General features: G+C 48.5%; 1 long non-coding RNA gene across 2 annotated transcripts in view; it reads right to left on the bottom strand.

Moving 5' to 3' along the window:
- Positions 1-16,119, bottom strand: part of LOC133500275 (uncharacterized) — a 102,357-nt gene that overhangs the window by 25,363 nt on the left and 60,875 nt on the right. The window lies entirely within an intron of this gene.

Genomic DNA, 16,119 nt, shown 5'->3' with positions numbered 1-16,119 from the left:
ATCCTCATATGGGTCATGGGAGTGCTGGAGGCTATCCCAGCTACGCGTGGTCCCAAAGTAACCAGTTTCACATTAGAGGTCAGGGGGCATGTGGATGCGCACTTCGAAACGCAAAACATAGTGTAAGAGACGCTCACTCATGTTGGGGGGGTGTCAGTGAGCATTCCTGGCATTGCATCCGGCTGACAAACAATCCCAACTTCATCCAGAGCGTCGGGCCTTTTCAATGGCTGCAGTGTGTGCAGTTTAGCCACTGAGGTGGGGGCTGTGGAGGTGGGGGAGGGGGGGCGGGGCGGGGTGTTCACAGCTCAGCTTATAATGTTTGAGGTGTAACCGTCTACATTAGTGTGTCATTATTGTATAACATACCACTGACTTCTATATTTATAGCCTGCCCGATTTAGGTGCGTTTAAAGCCCTCGAATACAAGCTTGTCCGGATTAAAAAAAAAAAAACATTTGAAAGCACAAAACAACATTTGTCCCCATTTTGCCGCACAAACTGCTCCAAGACTATTTGCGTGTCATTTTTTTCGTTTTCCACAGGGGACTGGCCGGAGCGGAAAATGACGACAAGCTCCTCGGCGAAGCGATTCTCAAAAGTGTGGGACCAGTACCACGAACGCCGTACGGGCACCCTCTAGTGGTACGTAAAAGTATCACCGAATAAAATGTTCATAACGTTAAAGCGGCTTTTGAACCTTTTTTTCCAATCCGGTACAGTGCGGTTGTTAAGTACAGTTTAGTTGTATTTAATGTACAAATCCAATTAATTTGCATTCATCCATCCTTCTATCCATTTTCTCAGCTGCTTATCCTTACGAGGGTCGCAGGAGTGCTGGAGCCTATACCAGCTGTCAAGGGGCAGGAGGCAGGATACACCCTGAACTGGTTGCCAAACAATCGCAGGGCACATCGAGACAGACAGCAGTCACACTCACAATCACACCTAGGGGCAATTTTATATCCATCCATCCATCCATTTTCTTAGCTGCTTATCCTTACGAGGGTCGCAGGAGTGCTGGAGCCTATACCAGCTGTCAAGGGGCAGGAGGCAGGGTACACCCTGAACTGGTTGCTACCCAATCGCAGGGCACATGGAGACAAACAGCCGCACTCACAATCACACCTTGGGGCAATTTAGTCTCCAATTAATTATGTGAATTTTTGGGATGTGGGAGGAAACCCGAGTGCAACCCACGAAGGCACACGGAAAACATGCAAACTCCACACAGGCGGGTCCGGGATTGAACCCAGGACCTTAGAACTGAGAGGCCAACGCTTTACCAGCTGTTCCACCGTGCCGCCAATTTGCATTCAATCTTTAAAAATTGTTTATTGTTATACATTTTTATATGAATGTTTTTGTTCAAACAATAATTCAAATACTGCATACTCGTAATGTGCAAACTCTCCATAATGTTAAACTGTTTTACAACAATATTAACTTGACTTTTTGCAATGTATTTTTATGATTTGAAGTAGTTGGTCATCACGGGGGGAGTTTATGCGAAGTTTCTTTTCGCGACGGCGCTTGTGAAGCCTTCGAGGCACAGCAACGTTGTCTCTCTTTGGAACCTTTGAAACCACAAAATGCAAAACAACCAGTTTTCACTTCGCACTTCCCATGGGAATGCACAGAAATACACCAACGTCGAACCTGTTGACCGGTGGGGTCAACTAGAACGCGCCCCCCTTCAAATTAGAAGTTGTTGTTTAATGAAATGCAAGTGAAAAATTAACATAGGAGTAAAAAAAAAAAAAAAAAAAATTCCCATAATTCCCGGCCTACAGAGCGCACCTGGTTATAAGGATAACCCAGTACATTTGTAAAGGAAATACCATTTGGTACATACATACGCCGCAGCTGTGTAAAAGCCGCAAGTCCACACATTGAAACGCGAGATATTTACAAACAAAGACGGTACACAGAGAGTTTCACGCTAGCGCCGCCACGCTAACAGGGCCGGTGAAAATAAACATACCAGTAAAAATCAGAGACACGGCAGTAACACGCTAGCGGAGCGCTAACAGGGCCGGCCCGTTAAAAGTCACTTCCTCGGCACATATATTCCACCGGTCTCACTCTTACCTTTTCCGCTCGAGTGCCCCCTTGCGGCCGTTAGAAAAAAAATGCACAAATTATCCGCATCACCGCATAAACCGCAGGGTTGAAAGGTGTGAATGAAGTCGAAGCTAAAGCTTTTAGGCCGTAAATTACGGTATTTTAGGTAGCTAATGACTATCGTACTGTATACAAATGTTTTCTTTTTCTATTTCTACATTTCTTCTTCTACATTTTTATAAGTACGGTTCAAATCAGGGGTCAGGAAGCATACCTGGGTCTTTTGATGGTTCCATACGACCCGCAGAACCCTCACAACGACATACTGTACATGTGATTTCTGTCATGCGTGCAACGCAAACGACGCAGACACAGTTAGTCCTAGCGGCGTTGCCGTAGTTTGCCGTGGAAGTCGTTGCGCGCTGGTAGAAAAGGGTCGAACGGCGATCGGTTGGACCAACTAATCACGGAAACGCTTTTTATTTGACAAAGGTCGCGCAAAGCAAAATACAACAAAGAAGATTTGAACAACAATGCCAATAAGCCTTGACAACTTCGTGTAAAGACAAGATAATCAAACGCATAAAAGACTCAACTTTGTCGGCAAGATCCGTTCACCACCCATCACGACAGCAAATCAAATTTCATTACGTTCACGACGAACGGGTGGAAGTCTCAACGCCTGCGTGACGCTTAAGCTAACGACGTACGAAGCACTACAAGTCGCATTCGTGGTAAAAATTACTTTTGCCATCGTCGGTTAGCAACAGCGTAACAACGTTATTTAAAAGAATTCTTATTGCACTCGCGCAAATATACCTGTATTTACTTTTTAAAATATTACATGGCTCTTTTGAAATCACGTTTTTCAAATATTTGGCCCTCACGGCTCTCTCAGTCGAAAAACCTCCCGACGAACTGACGAGACACAAAGGCAAAATTTCCGCGGGCGCAAATCGTCTGTCATTGTGCCATTTGTGGATTGTCAGCGAACAACACCCTTTTCTTAATTGTTTTGCAGTTGCCCCGCCCCAGCTACGCCCCGGGCCGCCGCCCTCAATTTGACGGCGGCCGACGTGAAATGCATTTCTATTGTTTCGCAATAATGCCTTCTTGGGATTCTCAATTTCAAACGCGCCGCGATTTAATGGCACGATAAAATGCCACCGAATTAGAGTGGACGGATTTCAAATTCTCCTCCATCACTTCAAACGGGGGTCGAACCCGGGGCCTCTCGGGTCTCTGGCCGCATTTCTCAACCACTCTCACGACCGCCGTGATGTTTGTTTTTCTTTTGTTTCAAAGTGCTCATTTTCCAGCCGCGCTTTTTCTCGTCGTCTCGGCAGGGTTGCGCTCTCGTGACATTTTGTCCTCACGTGCACGCGTTACGGCACGTCGCGGGGGGCCGACGCATTGGCCCCAACCGGACAGAAATTTTTACAGCTGGATGAATCGTCGAAAAGTGTTGGCCTCGCAGTTCTGAGGTCCCGGTTCCAATCCCGGACCCACCTGTGTGGAGTTTGCAGTGCCTGCGTGGGTTTTCTACGGTTTCCTCCGCCCCACTCCGGTTTCCTCCCACATCCCGAAAACAGACACTCTAAATTGCCCGTAGGTGTGATTGCGAGTGCGGCTGTTTGTCTCGATGTGCCCTGCGATTGTCTGGCAACCGGTTCAGGATGTAACCCCGCCTCCTGCCCGTTGACAGCTGGGATAGGCTCTTCCGGCACTCCCGCGACCCTCGTGGGGATAAGCGGCTAAGAAAATGGATTGATGGATGAATCGACTGTAGCAACGAGGCGCTAGCGGGCGTCGATGCTAACCGTACGCTATGGCTTTGAAACCCAGCTGACTGAAATAGCAGCAGACGGCAGCTGTCGGCGCCACTCGAAAAGCATCAACAGCAAGATGGTTCTGGACTCCGGAACACGGGCGTCCAATTACGCCCAATATTGTGGTTCTTACCAGTAAAAATTTGATATTTGCAGACTAGGATTTCCATACATGGCTTGAAAAGCAGCGTTGCCGATATTCTGTAACTTTTCCAGACAATCCTCCAAATAGTGACGAGTGACAGAATTTTCGTGGTCCTGGAGACTTTGGAGACTGGAACACTTCCCCGTTCCCTACAAGTGAAACACGTCCAATCCCACCAATCCAAAAGATAAAAACTCATCAAGATTCCAAGTTTGGTTGATGACGCCATTTGATCCGAAACGGGATTCATTTCTGTCCCGCCCGGTTTCTCCCTCTCGTATTTGTGGCCCTTCCTGACGGGGTGGGAGTGCGACTCCCCGTTCTCAGTTCACAAACAAACACGGTGCACACGAGCCCGTTCTGAAAATAACTCACCGCTGAAATCTTTCTACTTACTGTATTATCGTGTTGCTAATCCCCGCAGAAAAAAATCTGCACTTCCCAGTGAGCTGTGATGTTTTTGTTTTGTTTTTGTGTTGCTATTTTTTCACTTGCATTGGTGTGAATTTAACGACAATTTGGTCTTTAAAAAGAAATAAATGACACTTCAAGGGTCAGCAGTGTGGCGCATGAGCTCAGCAAACCTGAAGACAAATTAGTAAGGAAATCATTTTGTTGTCGTGCAAAGTGGTAACGCTTGACATGAATCGGCGCCAAAGAAGTCGCTCTCACTTTCCGGGAGACGACTGCCCGCTTACTGTAAATAGAAAGCAACTCCTCCATGTAACGTTATCGGAGGCTATAAACAGAAACCGACTCCTATATGTAATGTCATAGCTGTCCAAGAGCTATTCTTTTGTGTAATGTCCTGCTTTTTTTTTTTTTTTTTTTGATTTTTTTATTCTTTTCGTTTTTTTTTTTTTGTTGTTTTTTTTTTTTGGAGCGCACGCCGTCTCAAAGCTCTTTTTGTGTTTCCAGCAGATACGCATCCCGACATAAATCGGCGGCTCTCTCCACTCCTGCCAAATGTTTTTCATTGCTGCTAAGTGAAAAAATGTGAGAGAAAAAATAGGCTTTGAATACACGGGTGACATATTTTTACACTTAACTACGCCGTGCTCCAAAAGTACAAAATACAGCCCAAAAAGTTTCACTCGCTGACATTGATTGTCTTTTTGGGAAAGTCCCTTACCTACTATGTTCCATGTACAAATACACGTAGCACAGCCTTGTGACTCATCCATCCATCCGCTTATCCTCACAAAGTTGTGAGTGCGGCTTTTTGTCTCAATGTGCCCTGCGATTGGCTGGCAACCAGTTCAGGGTGTACCCTGCCCTCCAGCCCATTGACAGCTGGGATAGGCTCCAGCACTCCCCGCGATCCTTGTGAGGATAAGTGACAAAGAAAATGGATAGATGAACAGATGCTTCTTGTGACCTGCAATTGGCTGGCATTTTGGGGTCTAACGAGGAGAACTGCTCCACAAAATGGATGAAAGGATTTGAAAGTCACCTCTTAGAGTTGTGAAATGAATCCATTTTCGCATCCATCAACTTTCTGAGCCGCCTATCCTCACGAGCTTATCCCAGCTGTCAACGGGCAGGAGGCGGGGTATACCCCGAACTGGTCGCCAGCCAATCGCAGGGCACATGGAGACAAACAGCCGCACTGACAATCACACGTAGGGGCAATTAAGAGTGTCCAATTAATGTTGCATGTTTTTGGGATGCGGGAAGAAACCGGAGTGCCCGGAGAAAACCTCACGCAGGCACGGGGAGAACATGCAAACTCCACACAGGCGGGTCCGGGATTGAACCCGGGACCTCAGAACTGTGAGGCCAACGTTTTACCAGCTGAGCCACCGTGCCCCCACCTTGTGACTCGTGTCCATGAAAATGGGATCTTCCAGATAAAAGTCAAGTAACATTCATTATTTCACTGCACAGCCAAACATGGCCGCCCAAAATTGAAATCAAAGCGACGACTTTTGGTTGAAGATTTTTCGCACGGGCAGGACGGCGCCCTGAAGATTGTCAGCATTCCAAATGGCGCTTCGTAGCCTCTCACCTGGCGTCTCTGCAGGTAGTTTCGTTTACCGGCGACCCTCCGCAAGTCGTACTCCCCGCCACGTCTGCGCTTCACATCTGCTTCGGTCCGGCCGGCCACGAGACGGGCTCGTGCCGCGAGGAGCCGAGTTTTATTGGCGTCACAGCTTGCTGCGGTTCTGACAAACCGGCACTTTTGGGTCATATCAGCGTGAGTGAAAGCATTTCACACTCCGCGTCTTCACGCTACTCCCGGGTCATTTGAGAGCAATTCAACACGGCAGTTCCCCCAACTCATCTCCGTCAAAGTGTCTTTCACCCGGGCCGGAACCGCCGACGGATGGAAAACGAGGCCTCACCGTAAACGCATAAATCAACCCGGCGTTTCCCCCCCGCTTTTGCTCCAAACCTCGTCAAAGTCAACCATCAAAAAGCATCAAAGTCGCCTTCCCTGAAGCGCTCTGTGAAGGGTCTGAACCATAAACCACCTTATTCGCATGGTGGTTATTTTTACAAATTTGTTTCGACTGAGACCACGAAACACGTTCACTTCATCCGCGACTGCGACACCAAACCGCTTCTCGCGCCGGAAGCCGAAGAATACGCCCACGGCGACGCGCGCAAACACGCCAAACGCTTCACGGCGCTGGGCGGAACGCGCTCGTTAATTAAAGCACATGGAGATTGTTTTATGTCGCTCGTGTATTTTTATACGCGGAAAAGGTATACGTTAGCCGCTCACGCCCCGGTCGTCGTTCTATAAATGAGAAAATAAACGGCACGCTTTGGAGCGAGACCCGATTGCGACGCTTTTTACGATTCGACACCCAGCAAGTCAACCTTGCTCCAAACCGCGAGGCGCTCATTATTTTCATGTCAACCTGTTCTGCTTGATTCTATTTTGTTAGTGAAATATTTTAACGTGTTCGCTATATAGAATTTCACTGACAAAATAGACCAGATGAAAATATTCCACGTGAATAATACATCTTTTAAAATAAAAGGCGGCCTCTTTGAAGGACAAACGTGAAGACGAAACCCAAATCGGAACATGAAAGTTTTGCCATTTTGACAGGATGTTTTTGTTTTGTTTTGGTCCCCCCCCCCCCCCCCCCCCTCCTGCTCCTTCTTCTTCTTCAAGAAAACCATTCGATGAACCGCATTACCATTCGGTTTCCAACAGCCAAGATGGCCTTTTCTAATAAAACACGATCCGGTTCAGTCGTGCAATTTGCTGTACGCTTTGGCCGCTGTATTTTCCAGCCACTGTTATTATCCCGGCCGGCGGGGGAAGTGTGGCAGCGTAACGCAAAGGGCCTGGAACAACCTGCCTCATCCTCCTCGCGTCAACTCACGTCGGACGCGAAAGCTTCGACTTTTCCGCCAGAAAAGGGCAACATCTGGAAAACGTACGAGTTGGACAACCGCGCGGGGCCTCCGTCGTGTCAGTCACGGTCAACTTGCAGTATATTTATGCTGTTCATTTTCTTTAACTGCCTCGCGATGTCTTCAAATTAAAAAAAAAAAAATAATAATAAAAAAATGTTTGGTTGGGTTTAGCTTCGGGAAAGACAAACAATGTGTAAAATGGAAATCGCAGCTGCGTACTGTGACTATTTTGGAGCGGTCAATTTTCCGATGAGTCGCGGGTGGAAATTGCACATTTGGGCCAAGAAACGGTCCAACGCTTGGAAGGTATCAGAAGCCGTGATGAGTTTTATTTGCGGGGTGGGGCCACTTTGGGAAACCTTTCGTCACAAAACATTCCTTTGAACTACACAAAGTTTTTTTTTTTTTTTTAAAGTGTTTTAAAAAAAAAAAAAAAACATTTTTTTTTCATTTCACGGTGGAGCAGCTGTAAAAGCGTCGGCCTCACGGTTCTGAGGACCCTGGTTCAATCCCGGCCCTCCCTGTGTGGAGTTTGCATGTTCTCCCCGTGCCCGCGTGGCTTTTCTCCGGGCACTCCGACTTCCTCCCACATCCCCAAAACATGCAACATTAATTGGACCCTCGAAATTGCCCCTAGGTGTGATTGTGAGTGCGGCTGTTTGTCTCTATGTCCCCTGCGATTGGCCGGCAACCAGTTCAGGGTGTCTGTTGACAGCTGGGATTGGCTCTGGCACTCCCCGCCATCCTTGTGAGGATAAGCGGCAAAAGAAAATGGATGTATAAGAAAATGGATTCATTTCACAACTCTGAAAGCTGACTTTCAAATCCTTTCATCCATTTTTTGGAGCAGTTCTCCTCGTTAGACCCCAAAATGGTTGCCAGGCAATTGCAGGCCACAAGAAACATTCATCCATCCATTTTCTTTGTCGTTCATCCTCACAAGGGTCACGGGGAGTGCCGGAGCCTATCCCAGCTGTCAACGGGCAGCAGGCAGACACCAAGGGGCAATTTAGAGTGTCCAATGAATGTTGCATGTTTTTGGGATGTGGGAGGAAACCGGAGTGTAACATGCAGACTCTACACAGGCGGGGCCGGGATCGAACCTGGGACCTCAGAACTGTGAGGCCAACGCTTTACCAGCTGATCCACCGTGCTGCCATAATATAGTTCCGTTTCATTAAAAAAAATAAACGGATTAATGGATCACATTTCTGCAGAAATTTTGGGTGGCAAATTGTTCATTTTGGAGCACATCCTGTTCAATTTTGGGCACTTGTTAATTTTGAGGTCACTTCCTGTTGAATTTTGTTTATTTCCTGTCCATTATTGGGGAACTTTCTGTTCATTTGGAGGTACTTCGTGTTGCCTTCAACAAAGCTCTTGAAAGAGTATGTCTATATTTTGAACCATCCCTCCATCCATCCATCCATCCATTTCCTGAGCCGCTGATCCTCACAAGGATCGCAGAGGTGCCGGAGCCAATCCCAGCTATCTTCGGGCAGGAGGCGGGGTACACCCCGAGCCGGTTGCCAGCCAATCGCGGTACTCTGAACCGGTATTGCATATTTGTACTCTTCGATGGTGAAACGTGCATTTTCTGTGTTGTCCCCGCATGAGCTCGTCGACGTGAGAAGTTGACAGAATTACAGTTGCGGCCGCAACACTTCAACATGAGTACACATACAAAAAAAAAAATACAAAATCAAAAATAACCGCACGTGTTACAAGTGTAGCAATTGTTGCATTACAAGTAAGCGCAAATGAATTTTCCTGTCTGTGGCGCTCCGGGACTTAAACTACTTCCCGGACCCCACGCGGACAAAGTGTGTCTGTGTGTCGGCAATGAATTGAAAGCCTCACAGATGCTGACATTATTCGTTTGCCTGACATCACCGCAGGCGACCTCGAGGTCGTCACGTCACCCACGCGGAAACGGGCCTGCTCGCGCTTGACCTTGGCGTGACCTCTCCGGGATTGGGAGCTTTTGGACGGGATTCCGGTTTCCTTTGAGCTGCTCGTGTCTCAGGCGGTCGCGATGTATCCGGCACAGCTGAAAGGTGTTTGGACAAACCCGCACGGCGACTTCGCCTCATCGCGTGCGATGTTCTTTTCTGTTCTGGGTCTTTTTTCTCGGTTCGCGCTGAGCGATGAAACGTACGTGTCCAACTTCAAGGCCAATCCTCACAAGTTTCCATTTGTGAAAAAAATAAAGAAAGTTTCCAAAAGAAGGTGTTAGGGTGATGGTTAGTTTCATGATTAGGTTGAGTTCCAAGTGGGCGTTTGGTTAAGGATGGGACGAGGTTTGGTCCTGGAGTCAGGGTGAGCTGAGACCTATCCCAGTTGACCTCGAGCGAAAGGCCAGTCAGAGACCAAAACCTCACGCTCACATTCGAGTTGTCACCGAGTGGAAACTGAACCAATGTTTGCGTCAAAGTCAGGTGGCGAAATTAGGTGTGGACACACAATTCTTAATGTACCCCATAAAAATCCCCAACCCTGATCCATCGCTGACCACTAACCGGAAACTCCGATCCTAACCCTGGCCGTAAGTCAAGAACACAATCCCAACCCCAAGCAGGAGAACCTGGATCAAAAACGGATGCCATCTTTTTGCGACACGATGTTTGTACACTGCAATTGCCTGGTGGGCAACCCAGGAGTATCGCCCCCCTCACCCAAAGCCAACTGTGGTAGGCTCCGACTCACCTCCAACCCCGAACAGCCATAAAAGCTGATTCTGATTCTGAAAGTTGATGGACACAACGGCAGTCAACCTTTCCGCTCTATTCGAAAACAAAGTTGTACCACATAAAATGACAATTGCGCAAAGGTGAATATTTCAATCAGGTGGACTTCAGTCTTTCCGAGAACACTAAAGCGGATGGAGGCCTTCCAGACGTCACGAGTCCTCCGTCGGAAAGGGAGCCCCAACACGCCTTGAGAGAGTCTCGGCGTACACTTCAACACTCGAGAAGGTTTAGCTTGACCGCTGCGCTGAATCTTCGCCGGTCAAGACCGAACACGGGTGACTTCGTGCACGTTCCTGTTCTGTGAATCTACCTTCACATCTGCAGTCTGGTTTCTATTTGGCCCGGTGCGCCTGACTGTTTCTGCTCAGGGCGTCGGTCCGCGGCAGACGGACGCTTCACTTCAATGTTTTCACTTAGTCGGCTCCTTTTAGCATCGAGTCCGTTTCTGGCGGCGCCTCTGGTCTCACCTGAAGCCACAGTCCGGTGCTACTGACGCGGGGAGGAAGCCAAGATGTCCGGCATTTGGAACCGCGACGCCGTAATTGGATTATCGGAGAAGGAAATGGGAGTAAGCGGGGATTTGCACACTGACACAATTTCACCCGTTGAGAGGGGCGAGCCCCGCTTTGGCGATTAGTCGGATCCGGGCGTGAAGTAAGAGTGTGAAATGGCGATTTCGCTTGCGCTCACAGCCGGGGTTGTTTATTTTGAAAAGGATGTTCCAGCCAAAGGGCCTGCGCGCTCGTTTTGTCCAGGAAGGACCGTCGAAGAGCGCCTGGAGCTGAAATCGCAGCCTTGGGAAGAACCGCAGGATCTTTTTGCAGACACGCTATACAAACCATTCAGTCTCTGTCCTCTGTCTGTGTGTAATTGACGGTTGGGGATAAGTTCTAGTACATATTTCACGGATCCCTTTCCAGGCCTTTGTGCCCTTTCCGAGGCGTCTACGGCGTAGTCGCAGTTTAGCTATGGACTCAATCATTGGTGACATATAATAATGGTAAGCTAGTCAGGGGGCCTGCTTAGCCTCCCGCTGCTCAGGTCGCCATTTAGATTTACTTCGGGTTATCATTTAGTTATTTTAGCTGAACCGAAACAAACTATTACCGCGGTTTTGAAAATGCGCCCACGTACTCCGCAAAAGTGCTGACCCAATGTCCGAATCCGAACGGGAGTCTTCTGGTCCGCCGGACAGACATACTGATGCGGTGGGTCGTTACAACGACAGGAAGTGAAAATGCGAGGAAAACAATTATGGGCGCTTCTGGGAAGACTTCCGACAAAATTCAGATCCTTCATCCAACAGAACGAGTCACCGAGATGACTGCTTGGTCTCGGTTTTTTTTTTTTTCACAGCAAAGCTCGCATTTATGGACCCCTGGGGGAACACAAGAAGAGGCAAGAACTCCAGAACAGACTTGTCTGAAATATCTTGAGAATATGAAACTTGGTTAAGACCTAAATCAACAGCCGGTATAGGGATGAAGAACACTCGCGCACGGTGTACGTGTACTAAAGAGTCCGATCCAAAGGCCGTTCTTGAAGTCCTCTGGGTGGTCCTTTCTGTTCCCCGAGTCCCAATTGCAAAGTGCGGTTATTATCAGCAGAGGAAGCGGACTCACAGATGCACCTTCCATGTGACCGACCAAACAATTCTCCCTTCTCCGTTTAGACGGCCTCTATTACAGGTTGTGTGTCCCGCACCAGAACCAGAAAAAAAAAGAAGAAAAAAAAAAAATAAATCACAGCTAAATGAAATCATTCATTTTCTGGTCTGATGTCATCCAAAAATTGCCATAATTGCGCAGGCCTGGCGTCTCTGGTCTGTGAGAGACGCCGGCGCTGAGCGAGTAGGTGGACGCAAAGCAAACTGTTTAGCGTGGCCTCAACGCGTGAGGGGGGGGTCCACGGCGAGGGGTGCCGCCCCCCCCTCCCCCTCATCCTCCACCCTCTTGGAATCGCCATGAAGATTTCGACCGCAGTCCGAGCGAAGACAACATCGAACTTGATGTGGTCGGACTCGCCGAGGTAATGACAGACTCTCAAAGGCAACAGCAGAAGATGGCGGCGCTCGACTGCGTCGTGCGGGGATGCGCTTGTGCGACCGCACCGAGCCCGACAACCGCCGCAAGCGCACGAAACGAAAAGTCGTTCCCTGCAGGCCTGACGGCGATCCGCTCCTCTTCTGCGAAGCAGACTTCGGCCTCTCAAGAGGGAAAAACATCTTTGTTTACATGCCTGAGCGCACCTTCGGGTATCCTCGGCCGCAGCGTTCGGGGCCTGGCCGGACCCAAATCCCGACTGGGCCCTGCAAGTCTTTTGTGCGCCACAGTCATTCAAATCATATTCTGTAGGGAGATTTACTCAGCGTCACAGTTTTGCGTGATGTTGTCACTCATTCCTTTGTCGGGATTTCAGCAGCGCCGCCGCTGACGGGAAAATTGGCCCTTGGCAACGCATGCAAGTCTTTGGCGAAATATCGCAGCGGGATTAATGACGCCAATGAAATGAATGCATGTTGTTACAACCACATTCCAACAACACAATGCAAACAGAGGATCTATCTATCTATCTATCTATCTATCTATCTATCTATCTATCTATCCACCAGTTTGTCTAGCTATTTATAGGTAGGTAGGTATACCCATCTATCTAATCTGTCTGCCTATCCATCCACCCGTCTGTCTCTCTATAGGTAGGTAGGTAGGTATACCTATCTATCTAATCTATGTATCTGTCTATCCATCCACCTGTCTATCTATCCACTCGTCTGTCTGACTGTCTATCTATAGGTAGGTAGGTATACCTATCTAATCTGTCTATCATCCACCCATCCATCAGTCTGTCTGTCTATCCATCCACCCGTCTGTCTGTCTATCCATCCACTCGTCTGTCTGTCTGTCTATCTATCTATAGGTAGGTAGGTATACCTATCTATCTAATCTATCTGTCTATCCATCCACCCGTCTGTCTCTCTGTCTCTCTATCTATCTATCGATCCACCCATCTATCTATTTTTACATCCTTAGCTTTATAAACAAGTGATTGATCATGTATCCATCGATCTACCTGTCTGTCTTATTAGCCCACAGTTGACTCACAGTTCTGAGGATTTGGGTTCGATTCTGGCCTCTCCCTCGTGGGGTTTGCGTCTTCTCAACCCGCCGCCAGTGTAGATTTTCTCCGGGTACTCCGGATTCCCCTCACATTACCAAAAAATGTGCGCGGCAGCTGAGCCGAAGACCCCAAGACGGCCGCCGGCGCGAATAAGAGCGTTTGTTGACGCGTGCCCTGCACGTAGCTGGCGGCCGCTCGAGGGTGTTGCCCACATCTCGGGCAAAAGTTGATGGGACGTCGCGTGAACAATTTGGAGGAATTTCCTCCACTTGTGGAATCAGCCTGCATCGTAACACTGAGTGGAAAAGCGAAGCCGTGAATACAAAGCGTACCCCATCGCTTCTAGTCTACGTATGAAACTATTGAAGTTTTGTCCGAAATCTACGTGTCAAAGCCGACAGCCGCGCGAAGCGTAACCGGCGTTCTGCCCTTCGCTCTGAAGGGATCGGACAGAAAGAGGTCAGAATTGACGGCGAGGTGGGCGGCTCCCCCCTCTCTGTTCCTGAGCCAAAGGAGATAAAGGCTATTCGCCAGCGATCTCGGTCACCGGGCTCTTCCTCTCGGCCCGCTTCCTCTCTCTTATGTCACAGCCGAGCGTCCCACTTCTCCGCTCCACCTGCCAGACAGGCGGCCGTGCCCTTCAGCCCCGAAGGCCGGGTCGGCTCGTACGCGCCGCCGGGTTGCGTAAGAAGAGCGCCGCGAAGAGATAATGCTCTTTACTCAAGACGGCCTCTGAGTCTGCACTTTCGCCTGCCGCCGCCGCTAACAACGTAGCTTGCGCCGCGCGCTTCCGTCGCTGTCGCGCGGCATGCATGTCTTCCTTTTTAACGGTGGCATTCACGTTTATATAACTACATAACTGTACTTGCAATATTTCTTCAATAATCTATACAAGAAAGCCATAAAAGTCAATAAAGATTTCAGATAACACAGTGTACAAATCATTTGATCGACAAGGTCTTGGGTTAGGGTTGAGTATTTAGTACGGATTTAGACAAATAAATACAACACAAATATCCTTTTTAGAAACAATCAGTACTGTACAAGCGTGCTGCGTAATGTACACCATCTGGAGAAGCGGAGATTCAATATTTTTCTAATTATACGACAAAACAAGAACAACAAAAAAGCTCAGCCGACATACCGACTATTGAATGTATTAATGCGTGCAGCTCGCTCGAAGTTGGCTGAAACAGGTGAAGACGGAAAAACCCTGATGTCATTTCAAATTTGACTGGTTTTAAGAACCAGTCCCGTTGCTAATTTAGTTTTTAATTCCGTCGGGCAGCCACGTGCAGCGCTGGGAGCAGCGCACCGAGGGAACGAAGAGAACAGACACGGGTCGGGAATAAATGTATCCAACAAATATGACGAGTTCCGCTTCTGGTAGCGTTGAGGAAACAAATAACGGGCAGGAATTCAAACGCACGACTACAGCATGCAAAGCTTTCGAGCAGGTTGTTTGGTATTGTTAGGTGACGCAACAGCGCCGCCTAGTGCGAGGGACTCAAACCTATCCCAAAACATGTCCAGTACAAAATTAGGATTAAAGTTCATACTCATATTTTGCTTTTTTGGGAGATTTTTATTTTTGTGGGTGTCCTTGGATGAGTGTGTGTGTTTGGCACGGCAGCTTTAGTGCTGTTGTTCAAATAACGCGGACTAGTGAGCGCACCGTGGCCCGCTGCCCTCGCTGTGGAAAGATTAATCATTAGACGCTGACCTCCTTTGTGCCTGCCCAGAACGCACATCTGAAAAACACACTGCTGGGTTTCTATTCACGAGGCAATGTTCCATTACACGGCCTTCTAAATAATACCGCGCATGAGTCATTGTTATCTTTGCGTAGCGGCCTCAGAATCTTCCACGCGACGCGACGAGGGCGGTTTCCGTCGCCGTAGAGACCAGACGAAGGGGTCCGTAACGCGGCGGACTTGCCAGGACCCTCGTCAGCGCTATTAGTTGTTAATGGCACTTGCAGGCGCCCCAAAGTAATCAAAAACTTCAACAAAGGCGGAGCCGCCGGTCGGGTTTTGTGTTTAGCGCGTTAGCGTGTGCGGACGTTAGCGCAACTGGAGTGACACCCTGGGAGCGATGGAACTATTTTACTCTTGAGGATGAGACTGGAAATAAAACCCCAGAAAAAAATGTAATCCCACTGTAATAGTAATAGCATAGTTCGGAACGGTGGTAAAGGGTTGGCCTCACAGTTCTGAGGTCCCTGGTTCAATCCCAGACCCTCCCTGTGTGGAGTTTGCAGTTTCCCACATCCAAAAAACACGAAACATTAAATAGACCCTCTAAATTGAGCGTAGGTGTGATTGTGAGTGTGGCTGTTTGTCTTTAAGTGCCCTGCAATGGGCTGGCGACCAGTTCAGGGTGTAACCCTGCCTCCTGCCCATTGACAGCTGGGATAGGCTGCAGCACTACCGGTGACCCGGGTGAGGATAAGCGGCAAAGAAAATGGATGGATGTAATAGTTTAGGACTGGGGCGTCAAACTCATTCTTCTCGCTGGCCACATTGTTGCTCCAGTTTCCCTCAGAGGGCCGTTATGACTGTGGAACAAAATATTTACATCAATTTATGAACTAGTTTTGGAATCAGAAATCAAGGTTAATGTGTTTTTCAACTATTCACGTTTGGTACCACAAAAAGTGCTTGTAATATCTCTACTTTATCATTTATGATACATGACAATTTGAAATTTGAATCACGGAAATTGGCGCTCTAGATGTGGCGTCGCGGGGCACATAACATGCGGCGGGCCAGATGTGGCCCCCGGGCCTTGGGTTTGACACCCACGGTTTCGGAGCAAAACGGGGTGTCGCGGGGGCAAG

This window comes from Syngnathoides biaculeatus, chromosome 5 (assembly GCF_019802595.1).
Source record: "Syngnathoides biaculeatus isolate LvHL_M chromosome 5, ASM1980259v1, whole genome shotgun sequence".
NCBI lineage: Eukaryota > Metazoa > Chordata > Actinopteri > Syngnathiformes > Syngnathidae > Syngnathoides > Syngnathoides biaculeatus.
This window is presented reverse-complemented; position numbering and strand designations above follow the sequence as displayed.